Below are 21427 nucleotides of genomic sequence, written 5' to 3'. Positions count from 1 at the left end.
TAGAATGAGAACCTACAGCTTTAATAAATCCCCCAACATATATCCTCTAAATATTTGTTCCTATATTGACAGATAAATATAGTCCTCATTGCCTCATCAAGGAATCGTCTCTTTGAACACAGATGGATGCCATCATACAGAAACACAGCCAATCAAAATCCAGAGCTGTGGAGTCCAGTCCCACAGATATATCTATAAATCAACTCCTGAAGCCCAGGCTCAGCAGAAACATGGCAGAAGAGGAGGTGAAGGACTGTAAAAGCCAGAGACCAGAGATCAGGGAGTTTGCTGTGAGACTGTCTCCTAGTGATGTTAGAGCCCATAAATTCCCACCAACGTGACCACCTAATATGAGCTGAAAAGGATAATAGCAACCAATATGACAAAGTAGGAAGGGAAAACCCACAAGGCTTTAACACTACACAAAGAACTATGAGCAACCAAGGAATTCCGAGAGCATGAAATACTACAATCTCAAAAATAAAACAAAAAAAAAAAAATTTCATGTTTGGTATCGTTATCATCACGGCTTATTTCCCACAGAAGGCCAAAGACAGCTGAGCTCCCTGACCCACGTCCAGGAACAAAATGCGAAGGAACACATAAAGGGCTAATTATTTCAACAGCAGTTCGTGGTCCTCAGACTAAAAATGACACTCGGCGACCAGAGAGCAGCACTTTAAACATCAAGCACTGAGTCATTACATGTTTGAGGTTGAAGGGGGTTCTCTGGATCACCTCTGCTTCCAGAGAGAATCACCTCAGCTTCAAATGCTAGCGGACTCCCTCAGCAGTCACAGGAAGACACCTCAGCATCGATTCCATTGGCAGTGACGACGGCGGGCACACGCTCACAGATATGCAAAGAGACGGGAGAAGGCGGGCACAGCTCTGCAAAGCCCCGGAGTGATAGGACTTGGAGCACTCTGGGCTGCACAAAGAGCCGTTTGTAGGGTGGGGGAAGGGTGTTTTCTCTCCTCATCTGCAGCTTCTGTGGTTCCTTTAACTGGGTGTTTGTGAGCGGTGGTCTAGAACAGGCCTGTGGCCAGCCCAGCAGGGGAGCACAATAGTTGTTTCCATCTGGGTAGGAACAGAAGCCCCTGCTGCCAGGGCAACAAGCCTGGGAAATTTCTGGGTCGGGAGCTCCTCTGTCCTTTGAGTGAGAAGAACAGAACTGAATGGCGGCAGCCCAGTGGAGAGGAGGAAATCAGGGTGAGAGAGAACTCCAAGAAGACTCAGAAAAAACTCAGGTTTAACCTCAGCTTTGGGAACCGGTGACCATGAGAACCTGGAGCTGCGCCTGTACCTTCTTCACAAACCAGTGGCCTCGGGTGTAACCAGCAAGGCTGGCTGGGGAGGGCTCCATTCCTCAAAGCCAAAACCTTCTCAGAGCTGTGAAATATCTGCTTCTGGCCTCCCTGGAGTCATGTGACCATGCTCCTCACAGAAAGCGGGAGTCATCTCAAAGGGAGAGGAGATGAAGACAAGATACACTTTGCAAAACGTCAACTCAGCTAACAGGTCAGGGTCAAATGGATATATTCTTATGGTCAGTCAACCTCACATTCCACACTGTGTGCCTTCCAAGCCTCCTGAAATTGCAACCTCACAGTTCCTACAGAGAGAGAGAGAGGAGAGAGAGGAGAGAGAGGAGAGAGAGAGAGAGAGAGAGAGAGAGAGGAGGAGATTCTCATGCAGTCCAGGTTGGCTTGGGACCCACTATATAGCTGAGGAGGACCCTGAATCCCGGATCCTCCTGCCTTCATCTCCCATCTCTCTGAGACAACAGGTATGGACCACTATGCCCAGCAAACTCTTCTCCTCTTACTCCTCCACTTGCATACACGTCGTTCTTCCACTTACTCTTCAGCAGGTATTAAGCAAAGGGTATTAGGCATCTTGGATGCTTGGAGCGGTATTGTGGATGAAGAATTACGAAGGCCAAACAAGGCCAGGAGTCACCCACAGAGCACAGTGGAAGGGAACTCTCTGCCTACTCTGGTCAGAGCACCTGGCTTGGCAAATCTCATCAGGAGGCTGAGGGCAGGGGGACCAAATGACAGGGGGAGGGCCCTGAGGGCTGTTACATTTGCTGTTATTTTGCTACAGAGCAGCATCCGTCTACCTGACACAATTCTGCCAGAGAATTTGAAATTTATACTGAGACCCTCACAGGCCTGCTGTAATAACTTACCCACCACGACGGACTACCCCAGTTGGTCTCAACCTTCCTTAAGCTGTGACCCTTTAATACCGCTCCATCTCTTGTGGCGCCTCTCCCCGCAACCATACAATTATCTTTGTTGATACTTCATAACCGTAATTTTGCTACTGTAATGAATCATACAATGGCCTTAGGTGACCCCAGTGGAAGAGTCATTTGATGCTCCCCCAAAGGGTCAGGACCTACAGGTTGAGAACACTCAACTGCCTCATCATACTGTGATGCAAAATAAGCTCCACATTCCTTAAGTTATTTCTATTCAGTATTTTGCCACAGCAGTGAGAAATTACTTAATGTGTGGGATGTGGAGGTATGGGGGCTGCTTTCTGTCCCCCCCCCCCAGCAGTCTAGGGTGATGTCTACAAAGGCCTCCTGTTCTTAGAAGGTGCAGACAATGACTAAAGCCTTCTAGGCACCACTCCAGGGGTCTGGAACAGGATGTTGTAAATAAAAGCTGGCAGCTACCTGTTGGAACAACCTCAGTTGCTCTCAGGTTTGCATCTCCTGCCTTGGGGGAAGATCACCAGGTTCAGGAGGACCCTGGCAGCAGCTGGGGTCTCCTGCAGAGACCTGCGGAGCAACCTCTGCAGAGTTGAGCAAGAACTAACCCGAGGTTTAGGGCAAAGGAGACAGACATAAATGAAGGCAGAGAAGCCAACTGTGCCTTGGTGCTGGAAATCCATTGGCTGTTTGCAAGCCCAAAGGAAGAGTTAGTGGGTTTTTTGTTTTTTTTTTTTTTTTTTTTTTTTTTTTTTTTTTTTTTTTTTTTTTTTTTTTTTTGGCAAAAACAGTCCCTTTTATAAAGCCACCTTATCTTCCAGCATCACCATGTGTTCAGGACTATGCAGAGGCCCAGAGGTAGGGGAATACTCAATATAAACATGGTCAAACACATTTGTGTGCTCTTATGCCTCTATCCTCAAGCATGTAGCAAGCAAGCGTTTTACCACGAGAACTGGCAATGGATGCCCCTGGCCCAAACATCGCACGGCATCCACAGGCATGGAATATTTATGTTGGCATCCCATCCATTTGTACAGCTTTGGTGCCAAGTTAAAATATAAAAAACAAAAGTGGAACAAAACTAAAGAAGGTACCACAGAAGGTGCTCGTCCACTAATCGTTCCAAAGTACAACCCTCCTGGCGGGAGCAGAAACACTTTAAAAAGAGGCAAGCGACTGATAGCCCATTGAAAAGTGGCCCCCAAGAAACTGGAATTTCCCTAGGAGTCTCACAACCGGAGAAGGAAAACGTTGATGCCTAGAACCAGCCTGAGGAGAAACGTGTCTTCTCAAGGTCTCAAGGTCGCTCACAGTTCACCCAGACCACCTTGCAGGAGCCCAGACAATGAGGAGTCAACAATGGGCAGGACCACCACACCTCAACCAGGACTGCTTGGTTACAGGTGTCGCTTGCCCTCTTTTGAACCTAAACTTCACGTCAGGTATCTGAAGATGGACCCCTTTATTTGTGCCTCTTCCCAATGTGGCCACAGGGAACAAGTCTTTCTCTGATTTTCATGATTATTTGTCTCTTTAATTAGCATGCTGAGGATGAGTGACAAGAGCCCCGCTCAGGGCTTCCGGGGCAGGACTCTGACCCCAACAACTCTATCAGGAGAGTGTTCTCCCGGCCCAGACCCTGAATCGGTCTCTAGAAATGAAGAGAGGCAACAAAACAGACATATCCCCCCTCTAGGAACTCACGCTCTACGATAGACAGCAATAATACAAATTTGAAGATCATACAGCTCAAATGCTGGTGAAGCAGAAAGGGATGGAATTCTGGGTAGAGACTACAACCCCGGCCGTGGGTCCACCAGGGAGAATGACAAGGCATCATGGGGGAAGGGTGTTTTTGATGGGAGACGAAGGCGTAACCAGATGCAGTGGGTTTGCCGCTCGGTGAGTGAAACAGTAACATAAGCAGTCAAGACTTAGAAGCGTGCCAGGGGGCAAGGGAAAAGGAAGTGTCTTCTACAGCCATGTCCTCTGGAATGAAGGAGGCATGGCAATTTTATTCAAGGGACCTGTACATACATATTCATTAGAGGGGGTGAGCCCATTCCTGAGCAGTGTAGGTCATTCCTGGGTGTGACCAACTAAGATCATAAAGACATGTGATAGACAGGAATGCCCCTGGACATGCTGGGCTTGCACTTTAAAGCTTTAGCTTAAGAGAAAGGAACAGACAGATGCATTGACAGTGTGTTAATACAGGAGTCCATCCCTGAAGACATCTGCTTGCCTTGCCCAGTGGCTGACTGGGGACAAGTCCAGGTAAGACGCTGGGAAGTGGGGAGAGTATCCCCACAGGCACCATGGTAATCAGAGCCCATGGCAAGTAGATCTGTTCTACAGACACTCTGAAAGAATAGCTGACAGCAGGAGATGGTGTGTGAGAAAGGCTGAGTCCCAGAGCGACACAGAAACCCGAGGAAGAACTCTGCTGCCATCCCCAGCAGGCTGGGATAGAATCAGGGGCATCTCTGCTACTTACAGGGGTTTGGGAACATCCGTGTCCTCTTCTGGAGGCTGCTCCTCTCTTACTAAAGACTTGGGGTCATGCAGATGGGGCACTAGGCCGGAAATGCTATGACTCAGCAGCAAAGAGCAGGCTACTCTTCCAGAGGACTAGGTTCCATCCCTAGCACCCATATGGCATCTCCGGTCCAAGGGGATCTAACGCCCTCTTCTGGCCTCTGAGGGCACTGCACACACATGGTGCACAGACATACTAGCAAGCCAAAACACCAACAAAGACACAATAATAAAGTAGACCGGGATGGCAAGAGGACTCAGCAGGTACGGCCACTTGCTGCACAAGCCTGACAACCTGAGTTTGATCCTAGGACCCAGGATGGGAAGAGACAGACTTCCAAATGTTGTCCTCTGACCTCCATGGGTACACCATGGCATGTGCTCACGTGTGTGCACACATATGATGATGGTGATGACAGAGAAATACAGAAGACACCCATGGTCAGATAAATTCTCTCTCTCTCTCTCTCTCTCTCTCTCTCTCTCTCTCTCTCTCTCTCTCTCTCACACACACACACACACACACACACACACACACAACACACACACACACACTGACAAGTATACACACAATATTTCTAAAGATTAACAAGTAAACAAAACATACACAAACAAAGGAACCAAGTCTGCAAAAGCTCAAAATAGTTAACCCTCTGGCCCTGTACGAAACAATCTGCTAACCCCTGCTTCCAGGATCTGCCCTCCCTGGTTTTGGGGCAGGGCTGCTGGGGAGGCACAGGGGAGGTTTCCTGAATGGAACTTACACATGTCAGGAAATTCTAGCCCTCACATCCTCCAGGGCAGTGGGTGAGAGGTCGGAGCCCAGAAAAGCAGTGAGCCATGAGCACCAGGCAAGCTGGCCCCCAGTTCCCACGAATCCCATGAATTCTGTGCATAGGGGTTGCAGACACACACTCAGGTCAAGTCCTCACACATGCACATATGAAGCCATCTGAGCCCTGCTACGGAATTCTTTTCCATGGGGCCCCAACTCCTAAGTCTTTGTCTTTTTATATATATTCTTTAAAAAATAAATAAATAAAGGTGCAGTGAGCTTGAAGAACCCCGTCACCTCAGCAGCATGATGTCCACAATGTCGGAGGTCCTCACATTTCCAAACTGCCATTTCTTTAAGCACCTAATTCTTTGCTCTTTGCTGAAAGCAGTCCAGTCCGCCTTCACCCTCTGCCCCTCCCCTCTGTCTGTCATCCAGAGACACTCTCTGACACCCTATTTAGCAGCCTGTATTTGCCCCCCCCCTTGAAGAAGAAAAGCCCCTTGGGGAGCTGGTGTTGACATTACCTATATTTTTTAAGAAACAAACAAAAGATGAAACTTCTCAAAAAAGAAACACCCTACTGCATTTTGCTCTCTCCTTTGTTAACGGGATCTAGAGCAGGGCTAGGCTCCCTTGGGCAATACCTGCTTCTTAGGTGAGGAGGGCGGACCGTCCTCCAAGCAGATGGCCCTGGCCATTGATAAAGTGGAGAGGGCCCGCTGCACAGAGCCACTGCATCCTACACCGACCAGAGGCTTGTCCCATCCATTCCGTGTAGAACAGCTTGCTGGGAGTTACCCCATGTGCAGAATAACTCTCAAGGTGGAGTGTGCTGCCATTTATCTACGCAGACAGCCTAAGCCAGCAGATGCTGGGCACACCTACCAACTCCCCCTCAGCAGCCTGTCAAACACACGTTAAGGAGGGTGTAGTAGGGCACACCCACCTGGAGCTCTGTCAGTGACTGCTTCCACGTATTTCTCACAGCCTCTGCTAAATAGATTGACAGGCAGGACTCAGCTCCGGGCAATCCTCCCTGCCATCCCTGCCATCCTCTTTGGCACTGTCTGTATGCCCTTTCCCCCACATCTCTATGATCATTTTTATTTCTTTAGGACACTAACCACCTGCATTGACTCTTTCCACTCATCTTGACTCCTTTGTAGCCTTTTCCGTAATCAATACACCACGTGTGACCTGTGATCCACGATTTGGCTGATATGCACATTGGTAATAAAATTAGGAAGGAACAAAGAACTTGCAGTTGCCCTGGTTACAACTCCAAGTGAGACCTCAAGGACCTGGTGAAAGGGAAGCTGAAGAGACTGGTGTAGCCTGTAAAGTTAGTGATGCTCGATAAATAAGTGTAACAGTCTGTATTATTGGCTCCGCTTACTTGCAACAACCACGCACCCCGTTTCTAAACCCAGAATGCTCCCTATCATCTCGTGACACACTTAGAATTATCCGTAGTATTTTCTCACATTTCATTATTTTGTAGCTCCTAGTGAACATGGTAAATCCCAGAGAGACAAATTTAGATCAGTTGTCTTCACTCAACAGATAAAATGTTGAGGTTCAAGAATGATATAAACACAGTTTCCCCCAACAACTCATTAATCCGGGCCCATTTCCTACACTCATTGTCTACCAAGTGAAGACAAGCACACCCACTGCTACAGGCTCCCTGGGTTCTTTTCACAAACGCACTTCCTTACGCATGGGTGTTTGCTATTTGACTGCTACATCTGTAGACATACTGTAGCGGTCACACTCTGAGAAAGCAATATGCTTTCCATCAAAAAGTCCTCCAGCTGGCAGCAGAAGCCTTGACATGCTGATAACCAATTTACCAAGGTGCAGACTTAGAAATCCAGGGCTCAACATCTTCAACCACACTCACAGAAGTCCTCTCCCTTCCCTCACAGGCAATCCCAGCGAACATTTGTCCTAACACATGGGTTCAGGGGGACCTGCTAATCCTTGCCTCTCCATGAGAAAGGCTGGGAGAACACTACATCCCTAGAAAGGACTGACCAAGGGTGGAGTTGAGTTCCTCTCCTCCCTGTCTAGGAGCTCCGTAGATGTCTCTTTCCAACACTCCTCAGCCCCTTCCCTGTTAGACCCTGTCTGCCAGTCTACACTAATGGAACACCACGGCTACTCCAGTCCTTCTACCCTTGGGTCCTGGCTGAGGGGAATTCAAGTTCAGACAAGCTCACAGGTAGAAAGGTCACAATAGAGAGTCACAGTGCAACAATACGCCAGATCCCTTGTGTCCCCTTTTCCTGGAAGACAATACTCCATCTGGGGGATAAACACTCTGTAATGTTCTATCAGACAGAAAAGCAAACTACCAAACTTACTCAGAATGAGTTCTGACATGGTGACAGTCCACACAGGTGCAGAAATGGAGCGCGACTTGAGCGAGAAGATTCACAGAGAAGCAAAACCCAGACCAACGGTCAGGACTCAGACGGCAGAGCCAGCTGCACACATCCCAGCATGCAGCTCTGTGTGCAGCCCAACCAACCTTAGGGGAACTGAACGCAACCAGATGAACTGACGCAACTTCTCCTTAAGGGAAACAGAGATGTGGATTTCCAATTATTCCCAAGAAAACCTGAAGACAGCCTGGGCGCAGTCCCCAAGGCTAGATGCATGCCTGTTGGGGATACTCGCTTAACAAGAGTCTAGAAAAGGTGATTATTTACAATCCCACTTCAACCTGGGGTTAATATTCCTACAACAGTGGCCAGATGTCCCTGTGCTTGGAGGCCCCACCTGGGGGAGAGGACACAGTTGTAAAATTGGTAATGAGACTAGTGGGACCGGGTGTTCCTGAGGACCCACCTGAGAACCATTAATGCACAATGACAGACTCTAAAATAACAGGGTCACTCCATCCAGACCATGTCTGCCTCACTCACAGCTGCCATGGGCCTCTGCCACTTGAAGGTCACCTATATGGCTCTGGACATTCCAGGATCGATTCCCTGTCCCCAGGACAACAATGGATGGCAGGCTTCCTTTCTCCACTAGTCCGCGGATCCATATGTGAAGATGAGGAGGGATGGGAGGCTGGGATGCAGTTCCCAGGGGTGTCCGAACAGCCACACGGGTGCCATGACACCTTATCATCAGTCTTTCTGTCCTACAGACTCCAATGACAGTGACTATCAGACTCCATCCCTCCCACTCTCGATGTCCCATGTTTATGAATCCGCCATGTTGATTTTGTTTCTCATTATGGAGTCAGACTCTCCCAGAGCTTAGTGATTTGAACATGCCTTGTTCACGGCCATTACTGTAGCCCGGCAATGTACCCCAACAGTAGCACAGAGTAGGAACTGGTCTGTAACAACATTCATTTGACACCCTAGGACTCTCTACCTAGGGAGAAGCCCTGGCTGGAGTGTCCTTGCCTCCTCCTAGTAGCAGGACACACCTGTGGTGCCAGCTAGTTAGCGTGGTGCATGTGGTGTGAGCACACATGCAGAGTATATGCCCGGGAAAGGTGTCATCTTCTCTAGGAAACAAAAATGCTCATTCAACGGGAAACATGGAGGTTCGGTGTGATTAGGCTCCATATACACTGAGATGTTTATAAGACACATGTCCAGTCGTCTGAGCCTTGGTGGGATGACCCTGCATGAGGAACAAGCCTGGCTCTGGCCCCCAGGCTTGTCTTTGGCAGGCTCTGTGCACATGCTGCAGGACCTGACCTCTTAGCTCCCTCCTAAACCCAGGGGCCTCCTGTAAAATTAACCAACACTTACAAAGTTGCAGTTACCTGGTTAGAGTCTTGAAGAAATTAATAAATAAAAGTAGAGGATGATAAAATCCAGAGAAATGACACTTTTGCTAGGTAATGGGCAGCATTGCAGAGGCTTAGAAATGTTTCTATGTTATGATTAAGTAGCCCCTGTCCTGGGAATTCATCTACAGAACAAATCAGGGATGTGAGGATGTTCTTTAAGGCATTTCCTATGATATTAGGAAGCTCCAAGTATGATGTGCCTGTTAAAGGGATTGGAAAAAGCAGAAAAGGGAAGTGTGTACCATACCAAGGGAAAAAAAAAGTTAGCCAGTGCTTTGAGGGGAGATTTTCCAAAGTCTGCCCCACTTTCACTGTGGGGTCACTGCAAGGGATGGAGGCATGCTCACTGAAGGAAAACTATCCGATTAAAAGGAAGAGAGACTCTTTTTCTTTCTGCAACATTCCTTTGTAGAAATAAATTTCAATAACTTCAAAGCCAATGAGATTTTTTAAAACATAAAACCAATGCAAAACTGATCATAGGCAAAAGTACATCTTTGAGCTGGGAAGTGGTCATGCACACCTTTAATCCCAGCACTCAGAAGGTAGAGGCAGGAGGATCTCTGAGTTCAAGGCCAGCCTGGTCTACAAAGTGAGTTCCATGGCAGCCAGAGATACACAGAGAAACCCTGTCTCAAAAAACAAACAAACAAAAATGTTCATCTTTAATCCATACAAGGCTTCAAAAACCATCAACTAAAAGACCAGGCACAAGGCACATCTATCACGCCAATTTTCAGGGAGCAGAGGCAGGAGGTCTACCCAAAGCTTGAGGGCAGCCTGGGCTACATATAAAGTTCCAGCATAGGCAAAGCAACAAAGCAAGACTGTCTCACAAAAACAAATAACAAAAAGTAAATCAGCAAATCAATAGTAATGATTTAATGGTTATTAATCACAGAACAATGTAATGTGCACAGAAAAAAAAATCAAATGGCCAGAAGATGCAATTTCCAGTAAGCAAACGAGGAACGATCCAAATGCCTGGCAAGAGAAACTGTTGGTGAGGTTATGAGCTTCTGGGACACCCCACTGAGAGTGGTTCAAAATAACATGAGCTATGAACCCAGGAGTGTGTCAATATCTACCTAAAGTTTACCTATTGGCTCACTGACCCAGTAACCTCATTTCTCAGCACTGGGCCAAAGTTAGTCACTGTGACTCTGCTTGTAATGCCAAGAGACTAGAATCAACTCAAGGAGAAGGCTCATGACACCAACCACAGCTACTCAAGGAAAGATGAACAGGAAAGCTGCAGAACACATGTATGTAAAAGATGCAAGGCATGCAGTGATACGCAGTATATGCTGTGTTTACTGGTGTAAGCACTAGACCAAGATGCCAAGATGTTCACTGAAGCTGGTACCTAAGAAAGTGGGGAGGGCTGGACCAGGCACAGAATGGTCACATGCAAATGTCAGCAAGATCCCCAAGAGAGAGCTTTTATTTATGCATTTCTGTATTTATGTGTGCTGGTGTGTGTGTGTGTGTGTGTGTGTGTGTGTGTGTGTGTGTGTGTATGCATGTAGTAGGCAGAGGTCAACTTCAGCTATCATTCCTTATATTTTGAGACAGTCTGTCACAGTGAACTCACAGGTTCACTGATCTCCAGGAAACCTCTCGTCTCCCTCCTTACCTCCAGCACCAGGATTCCAGGCGTGGCGCATGCTACTAGACCAAGCCTTTCATATGGGTACTGGGTTTAAATTCAGGTCCTTATGCTTGCACAACAAGCAATTTACTGACTGAATCAGCCAGAATTCTTAATATACACCTTTAATGAAGTTCAACGGGGAACTTCATAGATACTAGAAGTTACAAAGATTTTAATAAATGGAGCATCATGGCCATTATGGTCATTCAGAATAGATGGTCTATAACTTGTCTTAATTCAACCAAAGGCTGGTGACCAATCATTCTATCTGTCTGCCTCTTTCAGGAATGTAGGAGACATCATTTGGTATTACATAAATCACAAGTTCAGCTGACACAGTATTACGCTAACTCTGAGTTCCAAAAGTGTCCGTGTATGTCTGCTCTCCTGTGCATCTTTTCCTAATTTAAAATCCGAAATTTACTCTATTGTCAAATAGAACAATGCCTTTGACTCATCCCTGTCAGAGCTAAGCAGTGACGCAAGAATCTCTCATTTCTAAGTCGAAACTCGAGCCCATCAACCTTAGGAAAGAGGTTTAATTCTTCCACAGAAGAAGGGGGGAGCAAGATAAATTCTAATAAGAATTAAGAAATAAGACTAGTTGGGCTGAAGAGATGGCTCAGTGAGAAAAAGTCTATTGTCCAAACATGAGGACCTAAGTTCAGATGCCCAGAACCCACGGAAAAGTCAGACGCATGGGCGTGTGGGGTGCATGTAGGATCTGTAACCCCGGCACTGGGGGGGGGCAGAGACAGGTAGATCTTTGGGGCTCCCTGGCTACAGGCCAGAGGCTGATGTCAGGTGGCTTTCTCAATTATTCCACAGCTCTTTTTTTTTTTTAAATAACGTATTCTTTGAGAACTTCATAAATATATTCTGACCATATTCACTTCCCTCCACCAACTCCTCTCATTGCCCCATCTCCCGACCTACCAAGTCTCCTGTTGCCTCTTTTAGAAATAACAAAACCAAACAACAACACACGGAGTGCAGTTTGTGCTGGTCGACTACTGGACTACTGGACGCAAGGCCTGAACTGGAGTGTGGGGTCAGTGTGCCCTGTGTCACTTACTCCACTGAAGGTGACTTTCCTTCACCTACTAGCTATCAAATGCCAACTGCTTCTTGGCTGGGGCTAGGACCTCATGCCCACATGCCCCTCTCCATGCTGGGACTTGTCAGCCTGGACAGACCCTGTGCATGGTGCCACAGACACCTACTGCCTCCGGCTCTTACACTCTTCCTGCTTCCTATGCAGCATAGATTCCTGAGCCTTTGAGGGGAGGGGTGTGATATAGACATTCTATTTAGGGCTGGGCCTTCCCAAAGTCCTTATTCTCTACGTGTTGGCTAGTTGTGGGGTCCTTCGTTAATTACCATCTATTGAGGTCATTAATCCTTCTCTGATGAGGGTTGAACGATGTACTGACCTGAAGTTCTGGTTCATACTACACGTTCAGACACCAAGCAGTACCAGATCAAAGTGGTGGGTGGGTCTCCAACTTATTTCTTGGAGCAGGGGTCTCTAACTGAGCTGGAACGAACGAACTCATCTAGAATGGCTGGCTGGGAAGCCTCATAGACCCTCTGGTGTCCACTCCCCCATGCTGCTATTCTAGGCATGCATTGCTGCATGTGCATCTGGGTGTGCATGGTGCTACCCATTAAACCTGCGGCCTCTTGCAGTCCAGGCTCTGCCTTTCAGCTCTACTCCCGATCCTATTTTCAACTTTAAAATGTGAGAGACCCCCATGAAGTTGTCTGGGTTGGCCTTGAACTCATTCTGCAACTCAAGCTGGCCTGGAAATTTCCAACCCTCCTGCTTCAGCCTCCCCAGCAGCTGGGATGACAGGCCTGAGCCACACACTAATGTAAACTCACTTCTTGATGGTGGGAAACTGAAACAGGAAGCGGACGAAGTGATGAGGATCCCCTTGACAGTGGCAACATCCTAAACCCTCTCGATCACCACACTCTCAGCGGTTCTACTGGGAAATGCCACTAGCATGTACGTGACTCCCACCGTCAGGACTCAGCCACTCTAAGTATGAAGACCCAGCTCAGACGGCTGTTCTTCCTCTAGAATTCTATACTGTTCAACACTCAAGAGGTGTGTGAAGTCCAAATCTGGACTGAGCCGGACCTGAGTCTGTCCTAAAATCCACATCTTTTTCAGCTCATGAGGACCTGGTGACAGTGGTGCCCGGAAGGCCACCAGTCAGCAGATTGTATCTATATGGACCACACAGTCAATACTTCTGGCTCTGTGAACCACAGCACCCTGTGGACCACTAAACCCTGACGCTCGGGCATAAAAGCAGGCAGAGATAATGTGTAACGCATGCCCTGGCTGGAATCCAAATGCACTTATTTATAAAGGCAGGCGAGGGGCCAGATATCAACCTATGGGGTGGAGACCAGTGACTCTCAAAAAGACACCTCCATCCCAAGCCTTTCCCTCTGTGTAAGTCTTTATGTGTCATGACACCAAGTTTCTGAAATCAGGTTTGGGTTCCAAATCCATGAGCCCAGAATAAAGACAGTCACAAACTAATTCTGACCCATCTGTCCACCCATGGCCACTGGACTCTGCACTGCCACCCTGCCTGACACAGAAACTCCCCACCGTATGGCTCTCAGAGGAAGGGATAAGCCTGCTTAGGTCCAGCCACCTTAGGGAAGTACTTCGTGTGTCGGTAATGGTAATACTGTGCAGAGGAGAAACTGAGGAAGGCTGGGGAAACAAACCCAAGCTGTCTGTGGTGAAACCCTTGGTGACTCTGAGACAAGAGTGTTAAGACTATACAAGCAGCCTAAGATGCCACCTTAGCCTAATGTGGTACTGGGAAGTAAATATTCTCCCTACTGGTGAGAGTCTCGGCAAACAGCCAAGAACATCAAAAGCAGCCGGCTCTGACCACAACTCAGCTACTAAGTTTCCACTAAATTGCAAAGTCTTCCATCTGTCCCTGTGATGCTGCAACCACATTGTCTAAAGATGGGAACGCTAAGGTGCTGGAATCCTACAGGGAGCCCAATGTCACGAAATGAGTCAATGTCAGAGTCTGAAGCACAGGGAAGCTGGCTGTGAATCCCCCCAACACCCCACAGCTCTTGGGCCTCTTGGATAATAGAACCCCTGGGGTTCTGACTGTTATACCACCATCAGGAGAGGACTTGGGTTTGACTAACTAACAGCTGACCATTATGCCTTAGTCAGTGTTGTATTGCCATGAAGAGACACCAAGGCCATGGGAACTCTTACAAAAGTTAACTGGGGCTGGTTTACAGTTTCAGAAGTTTAGTCCATTATCATCATGGCGGGACATGGCGGCATGCAGGCCGACACGTGCTGGAGAAGCTGAGAGTTCTACATCTGGATCCTCAGGTGGCAGAAGTGAAGACTGAGACACGCTGGCAAGACTTGAGCTTTCAAGCCCTCAAAGCCTACCTCCACAGTGCCACACTTCCTCCAACAAGGCCCCGCCTCCAACAGTGCCACCCCCTATGGATCAAATATTCAAACACATGAGTGCCTATTCAAACCACCACACCATATCACATTCGTCATGCAAAATTGCCTTGTCTAGACACCCAGATCTGCAAGAAGGTTCTGCTGGGAGGATGTGTAGCTGGAGTTTTCCTGCCTGGCCCACAGTCAGGACAAATCTTTGTCACCCGCCAGTCGCACAGCCACTCAGACCCAACCAAGTAAACACAGAGACTTATATTGCTTACAAACTGTATGGCCATGGCAGGCTTCTTGCTAACTGTTCATATAGCTTAAATTAATCCATTTCCACAAATCTATACCCTGCCACGTGGCTGGTGACTTACCAGTGTCTTCACATGCTTCTGTTCTGGGGCGGCTCAGGTGATCCTTTTGCCTTCCTGTTCTTTTATTTCTCCTCTCTGTTAGTCCCGCCTATATCCGCCTAGCCACAGGCCAATCAGCTGTTTTATTTATTGACCAATCAGAGCAACTTGACATACAGACCCATCCCCAGCACCAGCAAGTGCAGACCACCAGCTGCGATCCATGTCTAATCATCCTCATGCGGACCTGCTGGGTAAAGCCATGAGGAACCCGAGAACAGGCTCCCACAGGACATACAGAACACCCCACAGAGGGACGGGCCTAGGTGCAACCACAAAAAAGAACCGAGTCCTTAGTCTCAACACCGCATCTGGTGCCCTTGACTAGGAGGGGACGCAATCAGGAGCCACAGCCTGCAGCCATGTCACTTGTGGTCCCAGGGACAAGTGCAACCAACACACCATCACAGACACACTGTTCCACATTCTGAGAAACGGAAGGAGCAGGGAAGACTGGGGACTGACAAGACAGCCCTCCCAACCCTTGCTCTAGTCCCAGGAGGCAGAGTCAGCTAAGAAGACAAGAACAACCCATCTGGGGCTGCATTCCTTCAGGCCCTACCTACACGGAAGGTCACACCAAAGCAGAAGATCGCATCGTCCACACGACAAGCCTCATGAAGAATGAAGGGAGGGCGGGGCGACAGGACAGGAAATTATGACACTTCCACTTTCATTTCCCAGCAACAAGAAAGGTTAGCTCCCCAAGTTTGACAGGTGAGCCAAGCCCCTCGGCGTGTGCGATGTCACTCAGCTTAACACATGCACCCATGTCAAGCCAAGAGGGAGGGCCTCGCAGTCCCCGCTCAGCGTGAGCACGGCTCAGCTGTGAGAGAGGTGGCAGCTAGAGAATGAAAGTGCAGGCTGTGACTACCAAGCTAGATGAGAATCCGCCTGACTCGTGGCTTTTGCTGAGGCTTCAAGTGAGGTGGGAGGGTTCCCGCGGCATCAGCTTAATTTACAGTCACTTGCATAAGGCTGCGGGACTGATAAGAGCCTTATGGGGGGAGCAGTTCACCCCCAAAGCTGTGTAGAAAAGGGGGCTCCTTCCCCAAGCCTTTCTGCTTATAAAACCAGCCTTGCCATGCCTGCGCTTTGCAAACTATCAAGAAAAAAAAATCAGGCAAGGCGAGAAAGATGAAAAACGAGGCAGAGCTGAAATGGGGAGGGTTCAGCCCCTTGTCTCATCAGCAGGGACAGGCAACTGGGGTCTTGGGGACTGCTGAGAGCAAGACAGTTCCCTGATGAAGCACAGCTTTCTTCTCATCCTGCTGTATTTTCTGAGGTGGGCTCTCACTAGCCCACAGGCTTGCCTTGAACATTCTGTCCTTCTGCATCTACCTCCTGAGCTCTGAAGCCACACAACCATCGACCACGGTTTATGTGGTGCTGAGGATGGAACCCAGGGTTTCATGCGTGCTGGGCGAGCACCCTAACAGCTGGGCTACATCCCAGCACAAAAGAACGGCTCTCCTGGACCTTCGCACTTTCACACATCTTGCCCTCAATGCCTCTCTCAGTGGACCTTAGCAGCTTGTTAATAGCCTAGTGGGTAGCTATGGACTCATGCGGATGCCCTGTGGTGAGCAGGCACAGGATGACCTGGGAACTGGACTCCTGTCTCCTTATCTGTTCCTGCCACTGGCTCTGCAGAAGGAGTCCTGGCATGTCAGCTGCCCACGGAACTCTCTGGGTCTCACTTTATTCTTGGCATTGAGTAAACTCACCTTGCCCTGCTTCTCTCCCTTTCTCTGGGTCTGGGCTGAACCACACAGGGAATTACCATCTCCAGTAGAACGACTGGTCCACAGCGTCCCCACCCATGACATTCCCCACAACCATGACCAGGCCCCAAGTGCCAAAGACAATAGCCAGTCCCAAGAAACCAGACAGCTGGAGCAATTGGAGACCAGGCAAGGGTTCCAGGCTTGGAAATGGGAGGGGGCTCAGGGGAATTCTGCACTCCTGTCCCCAGAGGAACCCATGTGACTTCCTGGTGAATGGCTAAATCCAGCTGCTGAATCCAGCCAATGACAGTGTCTGCAATAAAAACCAGGCAGAAAGACAGTGGGACGCCCAGAGGAGGTAGGGGCTCGAGAGAGTGCTCAGTGGTTAGAGCACTGGCTGTTCTTTCAAAGGACCCAGGTTCGATTCCCAGAACCCACAGGGCAGCTCATAGCCATCTTTAACTCTAGTTTCAGGAGACCAGATCCCCTTCTCTGGAAGAAGCCAGGCATGTGCACAGCGCACAGACATACGTGGAGGCAAAACACTCAAACATGTACTTTAAAAAATCATAATAATGTTAGATAAAATGGCAGCAGTTGGCTTGTCTATGGTTACCGGGAATTCTAGGAAGCCACACTTCATATTAAAAGAAACAAAGAAAAAAATGTGGCTCCCCAAAATGTTTAGGGATGTGTGGTGGAGCCAGGAGTGATCCTGGTGTGCAGAATTCACATGCCGAGACTTTGACTGTTGTCTTATGGAACATGCAGAAGGGTCGATGTACAATTCCCAGTGCTAAAATATTAATTAATAGAAAGATTGCTAATAATGCTTTATGATATATGTCAGTAAATCTCTTGTGTAGTTTTTTTTTCTCTTGAGTTAGGGGTGTGTATGTACATCGGTGTACGTGTGTGTCCGCATACACGTGGACATACGTGTAGGCAACAGACCAAACTCAAGTTGAGTGTTTTCCTTGACTGCTCTTTACCTTTACCCTTTGAGATGGTGAACCTGGAGCTCAGGGTGGACTAGGCTGGCTGACGAATGACTTTCATGGGTCGGCCTACCTCCCCGACCTTTGCCTGACATTAAAAAAATGCTTTTTGGCATGTACTGATTTATTTGCATACATATGTATGAAGGTACATATATACCACAGTGCCTTTTATTTATGATTATTATTATTATTTGGGAATCTCACATCATACGCCCCAATCACATTCACCTCACAGTCTCCCCATGTCCTTCCCTCTACCCTGTGACCCTCCCCTCAAAAAAAAAAAAAAAAACCAAAAACAAAAACAAAAACAAAGTCCATCTTGTGTTGTTCATATGTTCACTGGAGCACGGTCAATGTGTAGCCCCATGAGTCCTTCGCCGCCTGTATGTGCTCCAGAAGCCATCAGCTGAGGAGAGCCTTGTGGAGGCCAGAACAGGGCGGGGTTAGCTCTCCGGTGCGCAGGCACACCATCCTGTGCAGGTAGGGTTGCAGGCTAGTGAGAGGCCAGGCCAGCTCTCCTGAGGGGTGTGGCCAGTTCTCCCGTGAGGGGCGGGACCAGCTCTCCTGAGGGGCGTGGCCAGTTCTCCCGTGAGGGGCGGGGCCAGTTCTGTGATGGGTGGGGCCAGCTATCCCATGAGAGGCGGGGCAAGTTTTCCTGTGAAGGGCGGGATGGTTCTCCTGGCATCACACACCACCACCACCACCACCACCACCACCACCACCACCACCCTTGCGTCGTCAGTGAGGGGCAAGGACAGTGCCTGTTTTGTTTTTTCATAGGTTTTGGGGATCTGAATTTGGATCCTCCTGTGTGGGGACACTACCCAGTGAGCCATCTCCTTGCCTTTCAGTATTTCATCGTAAAACAAAAACATCACTGGTGAGGCTGGAGGAAATCAAGGCTGATGATGGATTTGCTTATTCCTCAGATAATGTTAATTTCTATATGTGTGTTAACTCATCCGCAAATTGAGAGCAGTAGACGGTAAATGGGTAGAGCTTCTTAAATGCCAAACATACTTCGCTAGAGTGATTTTTGAAAGCCGGGGGAGTAAATTCTAGGCACTAAATTCTGTGTAGTTTGTAATTTTACAATAATAAATGGGGTTCCAAACTCTGAGTAAAGAAAAAGGCTGTTGGCAGGAAATCACCTGGCAGCCCGGGGATCACCATTGGGAGAAAACTGGCCCCAGCACCTTGGGGCTGACATATGGCTAACTTCTAGGCATGGGTCCCACAGTGCCTAGCATACTCTCTGCAGGCTTCATAAAGCCCCTGATTTTCTGGGCCTTGGTCCATACAATGAGGAAAATGGTATCTGCATGCTTTTTGTCTCTTACAGTGCTGCTGTTATCACAGACAGGCTTGAACCAATAGAAATGACGTTGTCCCATATTTCTAGACCCTGGAGCTAAAGGGGGGATTGGGAACTTGTCAATTCATTGTGGCGTTCCTGGAGGCCACTCTGGGAGCCACGAGTCAGGGATTGTGTCAGTATTCCTTGTCTGGGGCCTCTCGTACTTTTTTTCACTATGTGCCCCACGTCCTTGCCTTTCCTTGTCTCCTACATTGTGTTTCCCTCCTTCAACAAGTAGCAGTCTTTTTTTGATTTTCCAATCTGATGCTTTGAGCTACTGTGACTCTCTGATGGTATATGCTGTATGCGCTCTCAAACTTCCTCATATACCTTTTGACCACAAGATTTGCCTTCCAAATCAGCTCACATTCTTAGATCCCAAGCCCCGGTAAGGACTGCAGTATGAATCCTGAAGTTTAGGGGGTTGCAATTCATCCACACCAACACTGATGCCCCACTGGGGATCCGAACGTTAGCAGCTGCGGCTATACTATTACGTATTGGGCCCTGATCATGGGGTCTGGCCAGAATGGCTGCCCCCACTCCCATAGCCGTCACCCCAGGAGCTTCACCCCCAGGATAAGCATCTCCTAAGGTAGCGATGGGATGTTGTGCTTTGAGGCAACAGTCACTGGGTATGCCTGAGTCCAGGTGCTGGTCTCTCTAGTCATGCCGTGGCCACAGTGTCACTGACCTCAGACCTCACTGACCAGCCTCCCTGGTCCACTGCAGGCATTAGGACACACAGAGGACACTGTGAATGCTGACCATCACTCTGAGGACGATCCTCAGACATGCTGGTGGCCGCTTTGTTGGACTGGGGTATCTACTCTGTTCCACGGAAGAATCCATTTGCTCTCCCCAATACTGTGGCTAAACTGATTTGTAAAGATAAACAAATAAAAATGGACAGGTCATTCCAGCTGCTATTTTAGAGAACTGGAGGAAATGAATGTTTTTGTCAAGTGTGTTGGCTTGCTGTGCTCAGGGGCAGACTCACCTCCCTGGCAAGGATACTCAGAGCTCAGTCCTCGGTGCCAGGCGTCTGTCTCACAGGCTCGGCCTCATTACTGCCACAGCCACAAGAGCTCATTCAATTCCAGGAGTCTCTTCAGTGTCCCCAGAATAAATCACTGGCTTCCCCCAAGCTGGAAAGCAAGGAATAATTGGCAGATCTGGCCACACCAGTCAGGAGCCCATGCTGTGGTTCGGGCTGACCCATTTGTTGAGCCCTGTGTGTGCACTGGGCACTCTCTGCAAAATGACTCCCCCTCCACACTGACTCTTAAATCATCTCACATAGTACTCTCTTTTAGGGTTCCTAATGCAATTAAAGACAACCAAAATGTTCTAGAACATGCCTCACCCACCCTTCTCAAGAGTGATCTATAGAGGAGAGTGAACTTGAAGGACTGGCCAGACAAGATGGCTATGAGCTGGATCCAGGCATGTTGACCTTGACCGTCCCTGGACAGCATCACCTTGGGAAGTGACATTCTGCCTTCATCTACAATCCCATTTTTTTCTCCAGCCATGGCTACAATACCCTCGGGAAGGTCGGCCATAGGACAGGAGTGTGCAGTTTAAAAGGGTCTCAGAGGCGTCCCAGAAACAAGCATCCTCTGAAGAGGCAACCATGTCCCCCTGCCCTAGGGGTATGGACAATTTACAGAACACACAGACCCATTTCTGGAAAACCTCTGTGTTCCTTGAACTGTAAACAGAACTCTGACCTAAAACAAAAGCCCTACCGAGCCAGTTTACTGCTTTGAGTTTAAAGGGACACCCATATTCTCTGTTCTTTAATCATGTGCCCAACAAGCTCCCGGGCATACTCACTTCATGCTTAAGAACAAAGAAATCTGCAGAGGGCTCTGAGTTGGACTGCTCCCAGAAGCCCGCAATGGTTCAAGTGTACGCAGATGATATTGGGAAGTGTTTCCCACGGAACCCAGTTACAGACATTGAGAAGTGCATCAAAGACAGCCAGTCAGTGAAGGTGGCTATTTTCTGAGCGACCGGTGTGGCTACTAGAGGCTTAAGCCTAGGGGACTCTTGATGCCAACGCACACTCAGACCCACAGTCGGCCCTTTCGGGAGGCAAGGATTGGCAGCAGCCTGTACACTTTACCGTCGATTAGTTGAGGATGCTCTAGGTAGGAGCCTGAGCTGTGGACCTGGCTACCATTCTGCCCCAGCCTGGGCTCCCCCGAGACACTTCTCATGTAAGCAAATGCCTGTTCCCACAGCAGGCCAAAAGAAACCGAAGGTAAGGGCGGGCAGGAGTGGTGAGCTGGCATCCCCACAACTCACACTAAGCTGCCCTCTCCTCCTCCTACACTGGGCGATCTCGGGAGCCCCAGGAAGGTGGTAAAGGAGCTGTCGTGATTTGAGTGTGCAGTGTCCCGCACGGGCTCATGCGTTTGAACGCCTAGTCTTCGGT

The 21427-nt window shown here is 48.7% G+C and overlaps 1 protein-coding gene across 3 annotated transcripts in view; it reads right to left on the bottom strand.

Moving 5' to 3' along the window:
* The window catches only part of Rnf144a (ring finger protein 144A), a 121229-nt gene that overhangs the window by 54376 nt on the left and 45426 nt on the right, over positions 1 to 21427 (bottom strand). The window contains exon 1 of one of the 3 annotated variants that reach the window (XM_037198181.1): positions 15459 to 15516. The exons of the other annotated variants lie outside the window; for them this stretch is intronic. The gene's annotated coding sequence lies outside the window, so the exon portion shown is untranslated. Of the gene's footprint in view, positions 1 to 15458; positions 15517 to 21427 lie in introns of those variants that run through there. 3 annotated transcript variants of the gene reach the window in all.

Source organism: Peromyscus leucopus, chromosome 22 (assembly GCF_004664715.2).
Source record: "Peromyscus leucopus breed LL Stock chromosome 22, UCI_PerLeu_2.1, whole genome shotgun sequence".
NCBI classification, from domain to species: domain Eukaryota; kingdom Metazoa; phylum Chordata; class Mammalia; order Rodentia; family Cricetidae; genus Peromyscus; species Peromyscus leucopus.
The sequence above is the reverse complement of the archived record's forward strand: the minus strand, read 5'-3'. Positions and strand labels throughout refer to the sequence as shown.